We start from the raw sequence: 23606 nt of genomic DNA, 5'->3' as shown, positions 1-23606 counted from the left end.
GCTACACATCCTCCTTCCTTCCTTCTGGAAAAATGGAAACAATTCATACAAAGGAAAATAAGTGAGCTTCGTGTAACTGACTCACACCTTACAGGGGAAAAACTGATTCAGTCATTTCACAAGAGCAGTACAGTTTAAATGGCTTTAGATTCCAGATTTTGAAAAGAAATGCAAATGTTATCTATAGACCATTAGGATCTGCAACGTCCATGAGTAGCTATGACTCCTTGGGAGGTTGGTTTATGACCCACCCATTCATCTCTCAACGTCTTCTTCAGTCCAGGTGCTGTTCCCACTGAATCCATCCAAGAAGTACCTTTGAGGAGAAGATATTTCTTCAATGGAGAGAGCCAACAAAAACATACGTGTCATCACTTTATATGAGGTACCTTACTTATTTGTTGGTAACTTACTTTTTAAGCATAATGTCTTGTGATGATCTGAGCTCTCTGGCATTTTAAGGAACATAATTTCATGTTTCTTTTGGAGAGTTTATATAGTCATAATAATTGTTATATTAGAAACAAAAGATGAAAAATGAGTTTTTTCAACTCCATAATTTCAAGATGCATATTTAAAATAAGTCAGATAATTGTGTATTATGTGTTACATATTAAAATACAGTATAACATCTTTTAGAAGTCACTTTTATTGAAAGTAATAAATACTTTGAAACATACATTGATTAGGAAGCAATCACTGAGTCACATTATTTCCTAGCTATGAACTATTTTTCCATTGATTGTAAAACAGCACTGATTATCCAATTATAAAGTCAATAAAAAATTGTCTACACAGTAACCGTGGAATAATCTTTTGGGGGTCCCTTCCCATCAGTGCACACTCCTTAGATTCACTGACACCATTTTGTCTGCTGAGGCAAATCAAACAGTTGAGTGATGATAGCAAAAGAGAATTTGATAAATTGTTCAAGGAAAAAAAATCATAGCAATAATTGGCGTGACAGCCATCTTCATGTCACTGTGAGCATCATTTCATTTGTGCCTGTTGTCATAGAAACAAGCAGGTACACTTCTTTTTTTTTAAAGTAGCATTTTGTTTGAATCAAATTCAACAAAATTATATGTTGTAAGCGTGCTAAAAATTCTGGCCGATCTGCATATGGATCTGCTTGAATTGCCTCTCAGCAGCCCTGACAGGAGCCTGAGCCAGGAGCTGTCAGCGATGATCGCCACCAGCCCTCTTGCTGACCCCACAGCCTCACACTGCTGCTTCCCACACCTTCCCAAAATTGGTATTGAAATGCAAAACAACAATAACAATAATAATCACCATCATCATCTAAATCAAAGTGAAGAAAGCCAAAAGAAAAATGTTGCATTTAGTGTCTGTTTTATTGTAAAAACATAAAGTTGCAGAAATCCATGGCTCAGTTTCTACGGAGGTGTTTTATAGTCAAGTCAGGAAGGGTCGATTTTCTTTTCCTCCACGGATGAAAATATTTCATATTTTGGTCCCTCTAACCATGTTTGGACATTGCTTTTGCAGATTCTAATCTAAGAATATCAGGACTTTTTACTGGAAAAGCTACTCTTTTGAAGTTCATTTTAAGACCCAAGAGTCTGCCCTGCCTGCCTGTCCCCAAAGCCACCGGCTGCTACTAGACAAACAGAAAACAGATAGCGAGTTTCTTCCTTTCTAATCCCACCAGACATTTATCTTTTGTGTGATAAGTAACTTCAGCATGAAAACAACAGGGAAGATGATAATTCAAAGGAAGACCCCATTAATCTCTCTGACTTAGTAACCAGGCTGTCTAGGCTGAACACTGATCTAAATGCAGCTACAGTACGGGATGTGTGGATATGCCATAAATCAAGGTTCTGGCAATCAGCTATTTGCAAGTAGAGCAGGTTGGCTCATTTTTCTGCAAATCCAAAGGGAAAATGTCAAATTTTTGAATTGGGTCTAAATGACTCAGTATGTTTTCTGGGTACCAAACCAGTCTTTCTCATTCCTGCCTAGTTTCTACATATAGGAAGGAAGAGTAGTTCCAGGTTCCTCAGAGCAGAGCTTGGGTGGCATCCCAGGAGGGGCTCTTCCTTTCCTGGGACCTCAGTGCTCATGAGGCATGGTTCACTTGCCTTATGTGAGTGCCCGGTTTCCTGCTGCAGCAGATGATCAGTGTGGTGCCAGCCTGTGTCCCCTCTCTCAGGATCAGACTCGTGTGAAACAGATGCCGCCATGCTATGAAAGCTAAGCAGTTGCCCCTAAAGAAGCAGGGACTCTCACAACAGCTGGCTGGTGACATTTTGAGTCTAGATTACCAGCGTTTGGTGAATGCTTATTCCCTGTGGGCTGTTAACATACTTAGATGATTTGAGGATAAAAAGAAATTAGATTGTCTGCTATAGATAAGAATACGGGATGCTGGGTTTGGTTGGGTTTTTTTTTTGGGGGGGGGGGCGTTCTTTTGTACCTTCTAAAATTACAACTAAAGCATTGGTGTTTGAAAAGCCCTAACAGCATTGTTTTTCTAAACTTGACAGCAGTACATGGTCTCCCATCCTTCTGTTCATTGTAACTTCCCCCATCCCCTCACTAATCTGCCCTTCTCCTTCTGTTTGCCTTGCCATTCATTCTGATCTAACCTCATAACCGCATTTCACTTTAGCCATTTCATTTTGTCAATTATTCTTCCGAAAAATCCAGGTTTGGTAATTATGTCCATCCTCAATGGCTCTCCTGTCAAATTAATACTGTTCTCCTGCTGAACCTGTTAAGGATGCCAGTGTTCAAAGTAGAATAAGCATCCCAGTTTTCTTTTAGAGTTAGCCACTGTTAGAACTGGAGGCAAGTTCAAATTTTTATAAGTCAGAAACTGCAGTGCAGTTTTTATTTATCAATTTAGATGGATGTCATTTAGTGTTAGCAAAAGCATGTTCGATTGTAATTGCACACACCCTGTGAAGTCACCAGCTTCCATAATGCAAAAGTAAATACAAGACACTTTCATGATTGATATGCAAAGTTAATCTCATGAGAACTCTCTAACAAAAAATTAGAGGAATGTTTGTATTACATCTTTCCAAACATGGACAAAAAGCCTTGGGAGACATGTGAACAAAGATCAGTGAATTTTGTTTGCATAAGGCTTTAAACTACATAATTATGAAAGACATGAAAAAAGTCTCAGTGTCAACAGAATGCTTGGAGTGTTCGTTTCCAACACTCATGGCATAAGATGGCTGATAGCTATGGTCTATACAGATTTAAGAGAGATTGATGAGCATGATACAAAGAGCCCATCAGAGGGAGACATGCAATGAGGAAGAGGATGCAGCTCAGAAGGAACTCTAACCGGCCTAGAAGCATGTGATAGCATCTTTGCTAAATGTAAATAATAATTGGAGAAACTTAAATAGGAAATAAATTGTTTTAATTTTGTATAATCTCAATTAAAAGTTTATCTGGCTTTATATGATTTCTATAATGTATAACTTGACCAATGGCATGGAGAAATGCGGACATATATAGACTGTTGGTGGAAAATATATGCTGCCTTTTCCGTAGGCAATGTGAGACTGCCTACAACAATTTAAACTTGATATTGTACCTATTTCTAAAGATCTATCAGTGAATAATACTCCCAAATGCATAACATATAGATACCGCATCTCACTAATTTTTTCTCTCAGTTGTCTGTAGTAATTCTAGACCTATGGCCAAGAGACTTACACATCTATAGGTTTTTTATCAGTATGTATAAGATCTCAGAAGAAGATAAAAAACCACAAAATGAAGCTCACCTTCTCTGCCTGAGAACTGTGAAAAAAAATTTAATCTGTGCCGTCCCCAGACTCTCAGTTGCATGTGAGACTTGCACAGAAAGTTAAGTTTGACACAGAGTAAAGCAGAATAGTCCCAAAGTTGCCTGCTGGTGGGGCCAGTCATATGTTAAGGGTTGAAATAGCTCAAGATCATGAGCCTGGATAACTGAGTGCACTTAGTTACCATTGTCTGAGCTTGGTAACCCTGAAGAAGAGCTGGAATTGAGGGGCCATGTTAGGAAGCTTAGCTTCAATGTTAAGTACCTGGTCAGGTTGTAACTGTAATAAATAATGCTTTCAGAATAAATGTAAGTTACAAAAGTATTCAAAGTAAAGCAACCTTCCCACTTTTTCTTCTAAGTGGTAACTACTAGGTGCTATAGAGATAGCCCAGTGGTTAAGAGCACTGCTTTTTCTTCCAGAGGAGCTGAGTTCAATTCCTAGTACCCACAAGGTAGCTCACAACCATCTGGGAACTCCCATCCCCGAACTGATCCCTCTTCCAATTCTGTGGGCACTGCATGCATGTGGTGCATGGACATATAATCAAACACTCATGCCGATACACACAAAATAAAAATAAATAACTCTTCAAGAAATCAAAGGAACTACAGCTACCCTGGATCTTATCCCAATTATTATTTATTAGTAGTACTTCTTGCATTTTTTTCTCCTGGATTTAATGGGCCATGGTCCTCAGGGTTTGGTTTTCCTCCAAAAGCCTTCTGAATTTTTCACACCCACTCTACTTTTTGCTCATGTGCCCCTGCCCTCCTTCAGCACTCACCCTACCCCCTCCTATAGTATACTCCTGCTGTTCTTTTAGTATTTCTTCAAATACTGTAGTTGCCTGTGAAGTACCTTGGCCCTTCTCACCCCTGAAATCAAATTTAATTATCCATTCCTTTGTGTTCACAGAGTAAATTGCTCAGACCCAATTAAAGACCTGTATTTTATGCTGGCTGCAATTACCATCAACTCATGCTCCCTATAAGATTTCAGCCCCCTAAAGGCTATTCCATTGGCTCTCTGTGAAACTGGCACCGTTAGAGTTGGAGCCTTTAAGGAGAAAGGGGAAGATAATTTTAGAAGATTCCAGGCACTTAACTGCAATCAGAAATCATCCAATATAAGCAAGTGCCCATTCCATCTCACCAGTTTAACACCTTTCGTCCCCACCACTTCATTCAGGTGTCACTTTGCTTTTGTCTGGGGGCATCCCATAAAATTACTGGACCCACCAGAGGGCAATCGGTGTTCTTTATAGTGGCTTCTATTAAAACGTTTTTCTGCCCTCAGCCAGCAATGTAGTACTGGTGTAAGAGCTTGCCCAAACTTTTCTTCTGGGAGTCCTCCCTCTGCTTTCTCTACTGCCTAGTGCCTAATAGTACTTAGTATGTACTAGCTGAATGACCAGCTGAAAGTATGAAATGCTGGAAGGAAGTATTATGTTCTGGCCTGAGCCTGGCGGGATACTGTAGTACATTGAATAATGATGCCCAGGCCAACAACCGCTCCACTGCTTTCAACCTCGGTGTGCAGGAGGCAGTTGTGGAGTTTGGCCACCTCCTAGTCCTGGGAAGCTTTGTAATTTCTGATGTTCAGAGTCCTATAAGTTTTAGGCGATAGGACATATGAACTTTCTGACCCCTTAATGCATATTTTTGTCTTCAGAAGTAGATAGGATAATTCATAATTTCGAGGAAGGCATGAATTAGAATTTACTTGTATTTTTATAAGGAAAGAGGAGCAGGGTCTGTAATTTTTACCAAATTATTAAAGGGTTGAAGCTAAAACACAGTTACAAATCCCTATCTGACTCCAGTTTGGTATAGCTGGAAGTTTTCCTGTGCCCCGCCCAGTCTTACAGCCACTCAGAAAATAAACACACAGAGGCTTATATTATTTTACAAACCATATAGTCTATGGCAGGCCTCTTGCTAGCTAGCTCTTATATCTTAAATTAACCCGCAACTATTAATCTATGTATCACAATATGTTCTGTGGCTTTACCTTGCCTCCCATTACATGTTGCTCCTTGGGCGGCTATCTTGAGTCTCTTCCCTCTGCCTTTCTTCTTCCAGTCTACCTGCTTGTATTTCCTGCCTTCCTCTAAGCTGCCCTGTCATAGGCCACACGGCTGTATTTATTAACCAATCGGAACAACATATATTCACAGTGTACAGAAAGACATCCCACAGCAGTTTGGGGCCACCTGGCGGTGGCCATTGAGCCCCTTGGTGAAGCCTTTGCTTAGTATGTGCTAGTAGAGCCAGGACCCTGCTTTGCCAGGATGTGAATGCTCACATGCTCTCAGCACACCTCTGTGCTCTCCAGTAGTCTCTTTTGGAAAATATACCAAGTACCAAATGATGACAGATCACAGTGGGACCCGAAAAGAACATTAAGACATCACTCGGTCCTCCAAAAGGCAATGCAATTACAGGAAATGTTCCTCTGCCTATGGCATATTTAAATCATGGTTTAAAACTAAACAGGTTCACAGCATCCAAGACTTTCACCATGTAAGGCTTATGGGCCAGCCTCAACAGATGGCTTTGCTGCTCTATGATTGGAAAACAAGACTTAGGACACTTAACAAATATGTAGATTTGAGGTTCTGGCCTGAGCACAGATAGACACAATTCTTAACTAATGTCACCTGAATTCTCATTAGAATCGTCATCCCCCTGTACCATCTTCATATCTATTCCCCAATTTCTATCCCAGCCTAGACCTCTCTCATACCCTACTTCCGTCATGTCCACAAGAGCATTTCAAATGTCTACATTCATCCTTAAATGCATCCTCATCCATCCCGTTCCCTTTCAGTGAGGAGATGATCCTTTGACCAAAATGGGTGGCTCCTCGGCTCCACCATGCTGGCAGTCCATCACTGTCTGCTGTCTAATTTGTTCCTGTTATCATTTTCTTCTTTTCTTGATGCCTCCCTCTCCTACTTTAGTCTGAGACATTGACTATATTCTATCACCCACACCACAGCTTTAGCCACTGATCCGACAACACTTCCAAGTGGTTTCTCTACTCCCTTTATTAACCCCTACAATAAAATTAAAGTCCTACCTGCCCGTCAAGAGGGTATTTTATTAAACCAATCAAATGTTTTGTTTCCATGCCCAAAATATTCAGTTTCCTTGTTGTATATATCCAAGTCCTTCATCTCAATGTACAGAATCAAGCACAAAGAGCCATGCCCCTACCCCCCTAACCTCCAGAGACCTCACAGGCCTTCTGTCTATTCATTTTTTGGGTCCCCAGCACTCCCGCTACAGGACTTAAGTCAGGTTCTACCCCCAAATTCAGGCCCGACTGTTTCTTTATAGAGTTCGGGCCCTCTCAGGTTTCTTAGCATCTCTTGCCTTGGAATTTTGAAAGGTTTGTGGAACTTTCTCCCCGACAAAGTTTCTTATATTAGCATGTGTTTGTTGCTTCCATAGTTAGTGTTTTTTAGCTGGTATGTTTTTATCGTTGAGTTCCTCAGTTCTACCACACCCAGTCCTAAAATCAGTTTCCGGTCCATCTGCTAGCCACAGCACATCATTCAATCACCATTCACGAAACCAGCAGGTGGGGATGTGTAGAGAACCCAGCACAGAGGCAACTCAGTCCTGTTCTAGGCAGGTTGGCAAGAGCAGTGTCCAAAAGGCCCTGTAAGTATCCTTGGGACCCTGCAGACATGTCACCTCACAGAACAGAGGACAGCATGATTGTCATGTCTTCACAAGTGCAGCTGGATAGGCAGGTGACCACAGAACTGAGGGAAGAAGCAAAGGGTCTGGGATTTTTCACATTTGCTTGCTGAAGTCTAGATGGTAGAGTTTACAGGAAGATGAACTTGTCCTTTGTACACTGTACTCATCCTTATAATTACATTCATCATAACTGAGATTGCCGTTATGTACCACCCTGCTTACCCTATACAGGGTAGTCCAGCATCTGAGTTACCAAGAAGAACCCCCAGAACACAGTGCTGGGCATGGTCGGAAGCACCCTACAAATGTTTCAAGTCTGTAAATGAATGAATAGATGAATGTTGGGGAGCGGATACACCTGCCACCTTCCACTCTGGAGGGGTTCAGGATGGAGAGCTAAGCTAGGAGGCAGGTGCAGAGGAGGCTCCCCCACAGTCCTCCGAGCTGCTGGGAGTGGAGCTGGTTTCTTGTCTTCTCAAAGTCCTCAGCCTCTGAAGAGCCATCAGGGAGAGGGTTAACAACAGAACTGCCTGACTTGGGTGGCACCACCCACTGCAGTGATTAATACACATGGCAAACATTCCTTGCCATAGCTCAGGTGACTCGATCTAAATATTCTTTCAAAGATCTTCTTAATTATAATGACATGGTGTAAATATAAGGAAAAAAAAGAATGTCAATTATCACTCCGCATAATAACAGTGTCAGTGTTCTTGCACATAAATTACAAGTAGGTTTACCTATTTAGAAGCGTGAAAAGTGCTCAGTTTGCAATTTAAAACTTCTGAATATGCCACATTTAAAAATTATGTCATTACAACCAGTAGAAGTTAGTAATCACCACTAAAGTGTGTGCTCTTGAGTAACTGATGAACTATCATACTGAAATCCTTTTTAAAAATCACTTGAAAAGGCAAAATTTAAAGGCACCTATGTTCCGTTTATTTTCAAACATTCCAGCCTCATCCAGAGCGAGAATGTCTATTCCATGGCAAGAGTTGTAAAAATACCTAGAGTCATACTCACTGGGGACAGCTGCTAGTCACTCATAGCAATTTAAATCTCAATTTTATTTGATTAAAAGTAAATGAAATTTTCAATTCCTAGTGTCAGTAGCCGTATTTCACATTCTCAATGGCCCCATATAGCATGTGGCCACTCTGTTTAATAGGAATAGAACATTTCCATCATGACAGACAGTTCTGTTGGACAATATTGCTCTGAAAAATGTCAATGACTCTGACCCATAATAGCTGTCCATTTGCAGCACCAAGACTTACTGGCATGCATCTCAGATCTATTTTTGGAGCAGACATTGTCAGTCACATGGATGGAAATACTTCAATGGGGCCTTGTTTGGGAAATACAAGTATCCTATCATGGCCAAATCAGATAATGGCCAAAGATTAGAGATGAGGCCTCTATTCTTGCCAATGCCTATCAGTCTGAGCCAGTTGCCAATTTGGATATGTTGTATTTTTTTTTTTCTAAATCAGCTCTTAGGACATATCGAAATCAAACAATTCCACTGTATCAGATTATGCTGAACCCATCGTTCATGTTCTAACCTATTGACTTTAAGCCCCTCCCTCTAGACAGGTAACAACTCAGAAGCTCGGGCTGAGTTGCTATGGGTCTTCATTGGACGTGAGGTTGGAAGTAACTAGAGAAGAACTTATCCGGACAAGTCCGACAATGCCCCCATCAGATAAAGATATTGTCGGATAAAGATGAGATCGACATCCAGCTTCTCGAGAGTCACCATCATGTTCTTATTCCTTGGCAGATCACCTACAAGGCAGTCAGTTCCTTTGACCCGGAAAATAGATCTATCCAACCAAAGCGAGAAGAGTCTCAAAACTAGGAAATGAAACCCATTTTCTCTTCTTTGGCCTGTATCCTTGAACCACATACTCCTTCACCATCAGAGCCAGCACAGTGAAGGGATTCGGACCTCCGGCAACAAACCAGTTCACCAACCAAAATATCAGGTATTGAACAGTGACGACTTAATGCCTTTCACCAGAAGTGGCATTTTGTGCCTTTTGTTGTTATTGTCAAAAAAGCAAAGATGAAACATAATGATAAATTTTATTATCACAGCTCTGGTGCCTAAAACAGACTCGGAGGCTAAAAATAAAATGCTATGTGTATTTAGCATTTGATGGCTTGGCCCTCCTATATTAGTGCATGGCCAGTGTTTTAGCAGTTTGCCTTGAAGGACTGGATTATAAGGCAGAAGTTTCTGGTGAGGTCCTCTAGTCCCCTCGGCAACCCTGGGTCACCAGAGCAGCTGTGTTGGAGAAACTCTGACGTAAACCATGAACTGGGCAGAAACAGTGTCTGTGTTCTGCTGTCCATAGGATCTATATTGTTGGTGGTTTTCTATCCTGCATGGAGATGGAAATAGATAGCATCCAACACTCGGGGGCTCCAGCTGTTTACAGACCCAGTTCCATCACCCAGCAAAAGATACAATTTGAAGACTAGATCTGGCATGTGCATCTGTGCAGAAAATGCCTGCGTTCCTCAGACAGGAGGAAATGAAGTTGCCATCTGGTATAGGATGTGTAACCACAATAAACAGAATTCCATGAACACTATCTTTTTTCTTCCTCCCCTGGCTATGAGTGGCGAAATATTTGGCCTTGAAGTTTCTGTAATGTGTTTTGTTAGTCATCCTTCTGTCGCTGTGACAAAAATACTGGAGAGAGAGGGGGAAAGAGTGGTGGACTTTATTTTAGCTCACAGTTTGGAGGTCTCGGGCATGGTTGGCTGGCCCTCATTGCTCTGGGCCTGAGAAGATACTGGGCATCCTAGGGAGAAGTATGTGATAGAACATAGCTGTGCATCCCATGGTGACTGGGAATCAGAGAGAATAAAAGGGAGATGCTGGGACAAAATGGACCCTTCCAAACCTCTCCCTCTGTGACTTCTCAGTCTGAAAAGGGCTTGCTGCTGCCTCCTAGTAGTCCATTCAGATTTGAACTCATCTGTCATTGATAAGATTTGCAGGCTTACTCAGAATCAGTAGTACCATATACCAAGAACCAAACTTTTAACATTTCAGCCTTCTGGTGACATTTTTTATATCTAAGCATAACAGCTATGAAGACGTAGGGGGGACAGCAGACAGGTTAACCAGCTCCAGGGCTACTTCAGTCATAGTCACCATGATTTCTATATGTATTACCCTTCATCGTTGGCTTTGTAAAAGTTTTGTTTGAAACAGAAGGAAATCAGGTGTCCAAAATAGAGTATTTTAAATGTTCTAGTAGCTTGAAGGAAGGGTTTTTAAGAAATTATAACTTGAGGGATATTTTATACACCATGAGGTGTTTTTGTGCACAAATTTGACTCGAAGTTTAATATACATGATATAAAGGACAGTGCAGAGAAAATAAGTTTTTTCCTGTGAGGTTAAAAAATGGCATAGATGGACAAACATATTCATAGTGTTATTGGGATTGGCTAAGAAAGTCTTCATGCTGGGATGATTTAATGTATTTTCTCTGATCTTAAGTGAATATATCCCTATTAATATGATACTACCTATTGTATCAATTTCTCATGGTGACTCAAAGAGGAACAATATGCCAATATGTATTACTTCTGAGTAAGTTTTATTATTTTTCCCCAGTAGAGATCATATTTCTATGAGTATTATTTAAGGAGAAGTTTCCATCAGAAAAAATAATTAAGCTTTCCATGTATTATATAAAAAATTCCAATGAATATGAGTCTGGCCACGTCAAGTTCATATAATTCTATCCCAAAGCAAAGAAACTTGACATTTCAGTTGCCCTATACAAGCTCATCAAAAGTAATGATTGACTTTTATGGTATTTAAACCACACTCCTATGCTCCCAGCTACTTGGGAGGCCTTGGCAGGTTTAGGTGGGATTTCAGGGCCAGCCTCAGCAAAAGAGCAAGATCCCGTTCAGGGCAGAGGAGATGGGAAGGGAGTAGGTTATATAGTTCCTGAGCCCTGCTCTCTGTTTTTATGAACCTAAGAGAGGAGAGAGCTACGCTTGCATAACCAACACACATGCATTTTGTTGTGAAGAGTTAATTCTTAGTGGAATTAGAGTTGTTTTGAATGCTTAGGAAAACTTAACAGATGTAGCTGATAAATAACTCACCATTTTTTACATAAAAGCTTTTTTCCTGTGTAAGACAACTGAGAAGTCTGCTCACACAGAAGGGGATCTCTAGCTGTCACATGGGGCACCTCTGCCACAATGTGGTTGAGACTGGTGGCTCCCTCGTCGTAGTTCCCTGCCAAGGGAAGTCTGTGAATCTGTCTGGAGGGGAATTACTGAAGTGTACAGTTGCTAGGCTATGCTGAGACACCAGTTTCTAGAAAAGAGAGATTGTCAGAAATGACTAAGCGAGTACATTACTGAGAACTGTTGATAGTTGATAGCTGGAGAGGAAGAATCATTCTTTTTGATTTATTTTTTTTTAGCCTGTGGCCATCAATAGATTTCCTGTGCTCTTGTGGATGGGCCTACACCCATACATGTATGGCCAGCACTAACTGAACTTAGTAGGTGTTGCTGTGAAGGAGGAGGAGAGTGAGGAGGAGGAGGAGAGGAGGAGGAGGAAAAGGAGGAAGGAAGGAAAAAAGAACATGAAGATGGGAAAGAAGGAGAAAAGGGAGGGAGGAAGGGATGGAGGGAGGAGGGGGAAAGGTGACATGAAGTTGGGAAGGATTTGTGAGGAGTTGGAGAGGGAAATACTGAAGTAGATATGGCCATGTTTCATTGTATAAAAGTGTGAAGTTCTCAAGAATAAGAAAAAAAAAAAAACTCTTCAAACATTTTCCCTGTTAGGAAGAACTCAAAAGTTTTTGGACTGTCTGGAGATCTGTCCTTTTGAACTGTCATAATTAGTTGCCCCTATTTTAAGAGATGCCAAACTAAAGCTTTCCAATTGGATTAATATACTTCCTTTTCCTTCGCTATTTTTTTTTAAACTCAAAGTCTATGTAGCCCAGACTGGCCTCAAATTCACTATAGAGCTGAGGATGGCCATGATCCTCTTGCCCTGCCTGATTACAGGCCTGTGTCACTGTGCCCCATTTTTGTGATGCTGGGGATTGAACTTGGTACTTTGTGTATGATGGGCAAGCATTCTACCTACTGAATTACAACTGTAGAAAATGAACCCTGAGAGGAAGTCAGGCCCACGCTGTTTGTTCTGCCTTCGTTTCTCATGCATTTCCCACTGCCAAGCTTTCCCAAGAGTCCACAAGTCATCACTAATTCACTGCAACAAGTCCCTCTGGCTCCCAGCATCCTCTTTAAACCCTTGGATGGATGGGTCTTTGGGACATGGAAAAACTCGACTTTAGTGGAGAAACCATGGCATTCGGTTTTTATGGTGCTGGTGACTACGCCAAAGATTCCATATGTGCCTTTAAGGCACATTGTATATTTCCATCACAGTACACATATTCCAAGATGGTTTGTTGATTTAAATAAAAAAAAAAAACAGCCTGCAAGCAGGTAACCAGAACAGAAATGGAAAAATTGAGGCTCACTAACATGTCATCAGTCCCTTCTGCCCCTTCCCATCTGCAGCTCAGGTCAGAGAGGTTGTATGACTTGAGCAAAATGTCCCTGTCACTTTGTGTCTGGACTCTATGGATGTAAACCTCAGGTGTGATCGATTGATAGCTATGATTTGATCTGTGTCCTTTGTAAAAAGAAGGGAAAAATCACTAAAAGAGCTAATGAGTCTCCCATCTAATCTTTTTTCCTAGCACCGTCCATGCCAGCGTATGAATTTGAGACACCTTTGAATCAGACTGATAACACGGTGACAGTGATGTTGAAACCTGCCCAAAGCAGAGGGGCACCTGTCAGGTAAGGGACAGAGGGAGGGCCACGCTGGCTCGAAGAGAAGGAAGCTCCAGTCATGTTCGCTGATTTTTCAAGTGTTTTCTAGGCTTTGCCATGCTGTTTCCTCTTTAGTTCTCCTTAAAAGAAACGACCGCGGAGGATGAAGGGGCCTCTCTGGAAGGTGTAGAAATACCGGGTAGTCTTTGGATGGTGGGGAAAAGCTCCAGCCTCCTGGCCAGGTGGCTTGACTCTCAATGGTAATATAATAGCCTACTGTGGTTCAGGCACCCAGGGGCAGAGGACATGTCTTCCTGAGCTTTAAATGGCTGGGGTTTTTAAAAAATATATTTAATTGACCCATTTCTCAAGTGTATATTTAATGTATGATTTTTTGAAAGGAAAGAAAATTATTAGGAAAAATCATAAAGTCTTTATTTGAAATTAAGATTATTACCAACATCTAGGCCCAATTAGTCATTCCATTATGTTTTATGTAAATAAGAAACTACAAAGTAGGATCCTCACAGTAAATGAATAAAAACAAGTCATTTATTCTTCCTAGGAAAGATACAAAATAATTCCAGGAGTGGACCTGTCCTTTGATCATGGGTCTCTATAGATGTAATGTCTTCTCCTTGCTTCAGTGGGATTTGGAGATTTTACCTCTCCCTATCTGAGCAGATACCATTCCATCAGTCTCTTATTCTGGATAGAATACCCCACCCCTATTGAAGCATCTCATCCCCATCATAGTACAGGCTGTGTGCAGTTTGTCACTGGCTCCTTTCGGAGAAATTGACCTGATAAGCCTTTTAAAACCTGACTATATGTGATCACATTTCTGCTTCCATATTACAAAGCAAATAGTTGGACTTTGTTCTGCTTGGCAATGCACACACAGGTCTATGGAGACAAAAGGTCACAATGAGAATAGTATTAGATTATTAGAATTATGGAAGTTTATGTTCAAAACAGCTTGAGAATTCTGTAAAAACAATTGGTGTTCTATTCTGTTGAATTACATGTCATAATCCCTCTTTGAGTCCTTTATGCTAATTCAAAGGAACGGCTAGCTAGTACAGTGAATGCAGACACACTCTCCTCAGCATGTATGCTGTTGCCACCGAGAAGGGTGACTTGACGCTCTATGGCTCCCTGAGCTGATTTTTGCACAGGGTGGAGGTCTGAATTTGATGGGCCCAAAGCACACATCATCTCAGGTACTGTCCAGGACACATGTGTTCTTATAACCATGGTCAGGCATTTTTCATTTCAAAAAGCTGGATTTCCATTAAATGAAAATGTATGCTCTGACTCAGCTTGGGAGCATCACTTATTCTGACCAAGCTAATTGATTTTTCCAGACTCAGCAATAATGAGCACATTTATTGTTCATTCTGTGAAGTATCACGGTCAGAGAGTCAGTGGTCACCAAGGTTCATGCCACAAATGGAAAGAAGCAAGGATGCTAAGGGTCCCTCCAAACCAGCTATCGCTTTCCCTTGTGTCCTACAAAGGCCTTTTACACATTTCCCATTATTGCTTTCTACCTTCAAACCTCTCACTCAGATTCCTACCCACATCACCACATGGATCTTTCCAAATCTATGCTTTGAAGTAGTTTCTCTTTGATCCTCCTATCTTTTTTCCTCTCTATTTTCTATTATTTTCCTCACTAAGTTCTTGTTCCATTCTTTATTTTTATATATTTTGTTCTGCTTTTGGAGACCTTAATGGTTAGTTCTAGATAACATATGCTTCTATTCTTATGTCTGTAAAACACACACACACACACACACACACACCACACACACACACACACACACACACACAACAATACTTATCAGAGTCCAACACACAGCTTATCCCTCAGACCTCATGTCACCTTCATGAAACCCAACTCTCTGACATACAGGAAGATTTGGGTTTCTACAGTGGTTCTCAAAATCATCAAGTTCAAAAGTGCTCTGACCACTGTGGAAACCTAAATCGTTTCTCCAAATTGACTGGGAGGATGCTGTCTTCAAAGGGGCAGATTGTCTTGGCACATATTTGAAAGAGGAAATGATCGCAGCCTCACCTGTCAAGGTTTTTATTCTTTGTTCTTTTATAACAGCAAATGTTCCCTTCAAGAGACTCATTGTATAGAACAACATAGTGGACTGATTATCCATTGAAAAGAGAGAAGACCCATATATCTGCAAAGACTGCTTTGGAAGAAAATTTCTGCAGTTCCCTCAAAATGAATAGGGTTTGTTAAGCTCTCCATTTCCCTTAATGTTTCGAGAAATAAGAACTCTGATTGAGAAATCATATGGACCCACAATATAAAGCCATTGTGTAGATTAAAACACTGAACACATCTGGAAATTTGCAAAATGCACATGAAATCATCAAGCTGCCATCCAAAAATCACCTCCCAAATGGTAAAACAAAAGCTAGAATGAAGAGAGGAAAGGGGGTGGGTAAACATCTGTTTGCTTTCCTGGGTTTTGAACAGTATTTGTGTTTCAAAAATACTATCATCGTGTGATTTCCAAAGTGCATTCTTTCCATTGATTTGATTTTTCTTGGATCCATATTCATCAGCGTTGGAATTCATTCCTCCTTCGTTGTGTACTTCACTGGGTGAGTTCATGGAGTATTGATTCCATCAACTCTCAGCTGGTTTAAGACAGATTCCCAAAATTGCACATAGCTCTTCGTGTAAATGATGGTTGTCTTTTTATTGACCGACACATCAGCTCTGTCACAGGAAATTATTTAAATCCAGAGATGGCGAAGAACATCCCATCACTCCAGCCAGTAAACTAGCACCCCAGATAGAATTAAAATGTCTATATATGGATTCAGTTTTTTCCTCAACCAGACAGGGAATGGCTTAATTTTCTTTTACTTGGTTAGAGTGGTCTCGTTTCTGCCTTCTCTCCATCATTCATTCTGTATAGGCATGATCTAGTAGAAAACAACTCTTGGAATTTGGCAGGAAGGAAGCAACTAAATAAAGGATAAATTGCATGTTTTCTTGTGCTAACAAGAATGCTTTATGGGTGTGTGTGTGTGTGTGTGTGTGTGTGTATGTGTGTGATGTGTGTGTGCATGTCAGTGCACACATATGTGTGTGCATGTATGCATGTGTGTGTACACATGCATGTGTTCATGTTTCAGGAAAGTAGGCAGTGAAGGAACTCTATGTACTTTCAGAAAACATGTCACACTTCCTGAAACTGTTTGATGTTGGCACTGTATGAAGAATGTCTCTCTGACTCCTTCTGCACGCCCACCAGCTAGTCAACAGATGTTGGTATCTGGTAAGGAAAGTCAGCACAAGCATGTCTGTGAACCTGGCTCACCTCAGAGAAGAGGTTCCAGGGCATGGCTATTGGAAGACAAAAGACAGGCAGGCACCTCACTTGAAGATGCTTCCCATGTTAGAAGTGATGCTGTTGACATGCGGGTGATGGTGGTTGAAAACTTGAAAGTTGGAAGTATGAACAGAGTGTTTTTAAAACAGTTTTCTGGCAGGAATAGCCCATGTGTGTAGTATGTCTCTCTGCCTGTGGCTCTGAAAGAATCTTTTTGTTCCATCAATACTATCTTTTTGGTGCCTGTAAGTGTATGAACTTCATGGGGTTCTTCGGAGGGTTAAGTGAGCTAGTGTGTTATAAAGCACTTCAACCATAGTCTGTCCATACTAACTGCCCCATAGTGTTTGTGCCTGTTGAGCATCTTCAGAACAATGGTCGCAGGCGCTTAGACTGGCCCTGGTTCTCTAGCCCTTTCTTCTGTCTCATTCAATCCTGAAATCAGAAAAATAGAATTTACATAACATTGAACAACTGACCATTGTGTCCATCAGCAAAATTATAAACACAATTTCTGTGCTTCTCACTTCTGTGATGCATCTTAATATTTGATGGCACGTGGCTCTTTGTGCATGGACAAGTGATTGGGACTTGATCTCATAAGGAACAAGTTCTCTTGTGTGAGACAAATTGCTAAATGGTCTTCTTAATAAAAAAAACTCAGAGTCAGATATTAGGGTAAAAACTGAGAGATCAGAGGAATAGGACAAGCCACAGCCAACCTGACCTTGCCAACTCCTCAGCCTCCACGGAGAGCTACTTCCTGCATTTTCACACCTATATGCCTTTCTGTCCCTGCCTCTTTCTTCTTCTTTCCACCCAGCTACATCACTTTCCTCTTTCAGCCCAGCTCTGTCACTTCCTGTCTGTCTGTACAGACCTCCAGACCTGTGGTTAGTGGTGGGATTTAAAGGCATGTGCCACCGTGCCTGGCTCTGTTCCCTGTGTGGCCTTAAACTCACAGACATCCAGACAGATCCCTGCTCCCACATGCTAGGATTAAAGGCATGTGCTACCACTGCCTGACTTCTATGTTTAATATAGTTTTAATATAGTGGCTGGCTTTTTCCTCTGATCCTCAGCTACGCTTTACTAGGTGCACCAATACAATATCACCACACTTCTTGACTCCATCTTTACATAGCAGCTCTTAAGGAAAGGCAGTCGCTGCTCCTGTTTCCCCTGAGCCACTACGGAGCTGCGGCTGTCATCTGCTCTGTTACGTGAACTCAGCTCTAGAGCAAGGGAAGCTGTTTCTTGGCTCTGCAGGACAGTAGACTCTGGATGAGGAGTGCCTGGGGAGATGACTCTGGAGCAGCTGGTATTCTTCTCCACCACAGTCATTCAGTTCCTGCTTCTTAAAGTGGGAATGTGTGCATTGCATCCCACTGAGCACCTTTTCTAGTGACATTGAAATCCATTCCCTACATCCTACAGTTTGTCTTTCATCAGTCTTGAGTTAAGCTCTAGTGTGAGCACCAGCTAAAGGAGACTGTTAGTGTTTTATTACTACAACTGACTCACCATAGTGTGCATCTCTGGTTGCACTTCTTGCTGAGTCAGCAGGTCTACAATCATCCTCACCTGTGGCCACAATTCTCCAAAACGCTCGTTCTGCTTGTGAGATACTTACATGTAGACGAATTTCTAAAAAATCTTATTAAATAAGAAACACAGAGCCAAATACAGGGTGAACGCTGTAGAGATCAGAGAAATAATGACAGCCACCAGCTAACCTTAGCTCACCTCACCATCATAGCTTCCAAGAGAACCAGCTTCTTCCTGTCTAACCTGTGCCTTTATTACCTTGCTGTTCTGCCTTCTCATTGGCTTTTAGCCTAGCCACCTCACTTCCTTGTCACTGCCCATCTGTACAGACTCAGGTCTCTATGGTTGGTACTGGATTAAAGGCGTGTTCATCACGCTTGACTGTTCCCTAGTGTGTCCTTGAACATACAGAGACCTGCTTGCCAAGTGATTAGATTAAGGGCACGTGATACACTGCCTGACTTTTATTATGGTTGGCTATGACCTCTGATCTCAGGCAAACTTTATTTATTAACATACAGATAAATATCACCACATTTCAGCACAAATAAAATATCACCACACTTACAAGTCAGAGTCTTCTGAAGATAGATCCCAGTGGCTCAGAGAGAGTAGAGTGTACATTCATGTCATTAGTATGAACTCTGCCACTGAGGTCAGACTGAGTCATGGTTTAAACCTCATAGAAAGGTTCTGTCTCTGGCTAAGATGATGCATGAAAGGACTCCACCTTCCAGTCTGCTCATCAGGGTGCATACTCACAAAGATCAAAAAGCCATTCTCTCATCAAACCTCACTTTTCAGATGCCAGAATTATCCTGTTTGATCATCATCCACTGTAGCTGAATCTCCTCAGCATGTGATCCGAAACTGATAATCCCCCACTGCCTACCACTTCCCTCCATGCATTTTTGGGGAGTCTACTTATATTAAAGACAAAACTCTAGATTCCTGTGTGCTGTCAGGATCAAAGGTCACTTTTATTAATGATGCTTTTTGGATGGCCATGTGAGTCACTTTTTTGAACTTTAGAAACAGTTCAGTCTTCAAGAGTCCTTTGTAAGAAGCTTTAAAAACAGCAGGGAAGAGATAGTAATAACAACAACAATAATTAATAACAATAATAATCAACAATCATAATAACAATGCAGATGTGTTGTGGCATTTTATACAATGAAATTTAAATTACCTCTGCCTCCAACTCTTATTTAATCGTGCCTTTATACATAAAAATATACCACAACCATTCCCTTTTCCAAGTTCCTTTTCTTCTACATAATCTTCCACATGGGGGGCGTCTGTGTATTTGATCCAAGATCCTGTCCCTCTGCCATGGCCTTCCTCACACCACAAGTCACCAGTACACATACTGTTTTGAGTTGGCCTTTACAATTTGAATGGATATTGAACCATATGCTAAATTATGAGGAATTATAGCCCCTAGGAGTTATTATGTGGGCAGGAATGATTCCCAGTTTGCCTGCAATGCTTCAGAGAGAAGATGGAGGCCAGCCCAGAGCACAGGCCTGATGGCAGGCCCTTCCCCCTACGTTTTCCAAAAACCATTCTATTCTTCAATTCGGGCAGTTTGAGTGTCTTCTATCTGGATTTCATACTCTTACAGAGTAGTTTCTGCCTGCAGTAGGCACTCTAAGAACTGAGTGAGAAAACCGTTGTCACTTTGAAGGCTACCTCATGTGACTGTAGGCTTCTTAGAGCAAATCTAGAATAGGCCCAGTCACCACTTTCCATCTGCCAAACTGACAAGGCTTCTCATGAATGACTAGTGTGAATGGATAATATATTTGCTACCCAAAGGCTTTGAATTCTGTGTTTGATGCTGGTTTGGCTGGGTGGCTGGCTGGCTGGGTGGCTGGCTGGCTGGGTGGCTGGCTAGCTGGATGGCTGGCTAGCTGGATGGTGGCTTGGTTGTTAGTTTTTAGAGGCAATTTCTCACTGTGTTTCCTAGGCTAGCCTCTAAATCCTGTGTCCAAGCCGGGCGGTGGTGGCATACGCCTTTAATCCCAGCACTCGGGAGGCAGAGCCAGGCGGATCTCTGTGAGTTCGAGGCCAGCCTGGGCTACCAAGTGAGTTCCAGGAGAGGCGCAAAGCTACACAGAGAAACCCTGTCTCGGAAAAAAAAAAAATCCTGTGTCCAAGAGATTCTTTTGCCTCAGTCTCTGAGTAGCTAAGATTACAGTTGTGTGCCATCATGTCCATTTCTGTTCTGTTTGTTTTGTTTTTATCAGAATTTTGGAGACATAGACAATGTATAAACAGCCTTTGAGTGTTATCAACAGATACAATGGCTAGACACTAGGTTCTGTCACAAGTCTTTAATGCACTAGTTGCTTCAAGATACCTTGATGGTTGGTAAACATTGACACCCCTGTGGGTCCTGTGAACTTTGTACTCTGTGCAAGCCCTTTTCAGATTCTTGTGTAAGAGTTCTTTCTGGTATTATCTGTTCCTAACTCCTTTAGACTGACCTACCAAGGACAGACAGGCCATGTCTAATCCTTCTCTATAGTCATTCCAGTGCCTGCATAAAACGAATGCATGGTGTATACTATGGAAAGAAAAGATGGCAGGAACGTGAGTTTCCCTCTCATTTACTGACATCACAGTTTGTCCAGTCTTGTGCTAGGAATAATGAAATGTTAGGCTTGAAAGGTACTCCATAGGCAACTGGTGATTTAGTGGCAAAGCTGGATTGGGTTTCCTATGGTTACTGGCTTCAGTGTTTTCTCAGGGACACCCTTGGGTTCATCTCTTCCTTTGGTGTCACATCTGAATTTCTGCTCATCTGACCCCAAACAGTGAAGCTCTTCAGAGCTGAAAAGAATCTAAATTGAGTATTATATAAGGTGCTGGGAGAGTATCCCTTCTTTAAAACATTTAGGACAAGCAAGGTTTCAGGATTTCGAATTTGAACAAATTTAGAGCTATGTGTTTAGAATACTGGTTGAGGACCCCTGAAATCCAAGATGCTGCAAAATTCAAAACTTTTAATACTTTCAGATTAAGAACACTCTCAACTTCACTTGGTATATATCTTCCTTAGTATTGTTTCTGTCCTGTACATGTCACTGGAGGTGTTTACTTATGTTCACTATGGCAACTGACCTTGAATTTTAATTTTTATATCATGTCTTGTTATGGAGTCATAATGATTGAATTAAGATAGCTTAGCTAAAGTAGGAAATTCGAAGGAAGATATCTTTGTTGTTCAAAGCACTGGAAAGTTACTCCAAAAGATGTTCTATCTAGGGCTCATTTACTCAGAATGTGGCTCCTGGGGTGAAGATTAATGGCAGGTGCCCTTTACAGAGCTTTGCAGCCTGCATCTAATGTGCTGGTGGCTTTTTATTATTATCTTTATCGAAACTTGCATAACTACAGGACTTCTCTACCCTGCCTTTGTTCACGATATGTGTCTGTAATTGGGTTCATAGTTTTCCTCCAACCTTTTAGCTGTAATTAATATTTTATTGTAGCAGATCTTATCCAAGTCCACAGAGCAGCAGGGCATTGGACTGTAAGCATGCGTGAGTGGGCACACTCACACCCAGAGCATGAGTGACTTACTAATAGCAGGGATATCATGAGTTATGGCCAAGAGATCATAAAACATGCACATGGAGGCCTGCAAAGCTCCACAGCAAACTGGAGCCAGCCTTCAGCTCCCAGCAGGACAAAGAGAAATTAGCACTGCTAACAGAAATCATACAACCCTTAGGCCCGTGTGCTACTTGCTGTCCACTGTCTGGAAAAAACTACCTGTCAGGTATCATTCTCATTGGACAATCAAGTTGATGTTAGTTAGATCAGTTGCTCCTGATGCCCGTTCTGCTTGAAGGAGCAAGGAATCCTAGTCAGAGTGACAGCAGGTTCAATTCTGATTCCCAGTTCTTCATTTCAAACTGGTGAAATAAATTTAAAACCCTTCACTACATCTTACCAGGTTGTGGAGAGTGCTTTTGTTCATTGTTAAATTTAGGAGAAAGTTATATCTGAACAAAAACAAATGGGATGAATGTAATTTATTGAAGTTGTGTGACAATAAACCTACATTATTTACTTACTATACACGATGTGCTTGTTTTGTGGAGAATGAAAAATTAGACTTCAGAAAGCTATTGATACATCGTTCCTCTTAAAAGTTTATATTGTGTTGTGTGTGTGTGCGCGCGCGTGCGTGCACACACATGCCCACAGAAGTAAAAAAAAAAAAATGGTGTTGGGTCCCCTGAGATGGAATTAGAGATGGTTGTAAGCTAGCCCTATGGGTGCTGGGAGCTAAACTCAGGTCTTCTGCAAGCATATCAAGAGCTCTAACCACAGTACCTTCTCCCAGCTCCTCTCTCCCTTTTCACATGTATAGTGTATATGCTCTGTGCCCTGACCTGCAAATGAGGGCAAACTCACTATTAGACACCCAAGAATGGTATCAGTAAGCCTCTGAAATGATCATAAGTGTCTTTTTTTAAGGACTCGGTCAAGGACACAATGAAAGGGTCATGACATCTCTTTGATCCCTGTCCTCTGCATCCCTCCTCCTTCTATTGACCAGCAGGGTCACCCCATAATGTTTTACAACAGGTCACCCACTAATGTTTCATGCTATAAGAAATAGAATCAGCAAATAAGAAAAAAGACTTCACAGCCAGGTGTTTAATTGTGAAATGAACTGGGTCAAAATTTAAAGTCAACTTCAAGGCTAAGGTGAGCTTCCTCTGAAAGGCCTCAGAGTTAGGGGACAGCTGAAAACATTGCATCACATTTGAACTCTCTAGCTTAAGGAAGCACATGAAAGACGTTCAGATGTTCTTCTCTGTGTTTCATTTCATGTGATATTCTATATAAATGCAGATTTCTTCTCCTTCTAAAGGCCTTAGAGTTTTGTTACAGAAAAGCCTGGCATAAATTAAATTTTTAAATTAAGTCTCTTTCCATTGGTAAGTTCTGATGCAATGATGTCACATCTTGGCAGATTCATTCTCACTGTGGGTTATACTTTAATATTGCAAATACTGTCGGAGGCTTTTTCGTTACTTTGAATTCCGGATGCATAGCGCTAGGAATGATGTGGCTTTAATAAACAAAAGGAAACTGAGTAATACATTAAAAGATAATAGAATTTTAATTCAGCTCGCTGAGCCTAGAAACTTCTGATCGACTTTCCAGCCTTGAGAATTTGCTGTCTTTAATCTTTTCAGAAAACCCATTTGAACAGTGAGATTTTTCAAAGCTAGATTCAAGATTATGATTAGGGATGGAAAGACGTTATGAAATTCATAAGTAACTTGATGTTATTCATACAAATTAGAAAATAGACCAGC

General features: G+C 41.2%; 1 pseudogene; it reads left to right on the top strand.

The window, feature by feature from the left end:
• LOC114704080 overlaps positions 1-23606 on the top strand; it is a 147122-nt pseudogene that overhangs the window by 3984 nt on the left and 119532 nt on the right.

Source organism: Peromyscus leucopus, unplaced genomic scaffold (genome assembly GCF_004664715.2).
Source record: "Peromyscus leucopus breed LL Stock unplaced genomic scaffold, UCI_PerLeu_2.1 scaffold_630, whole genome shotgun sequence".
Lineage (NCBI taxonomy): Eukaryota > Metazoa > Chordata > Mammalia > Rodentia > Cricetidae > Peromyscus > Peromyscus leucopus.
The sequence above is the reverse complement of the archived record's forward strand: the minus strand, read 5'-3'. Positions and strand labels throughout refer to the sequence as shown.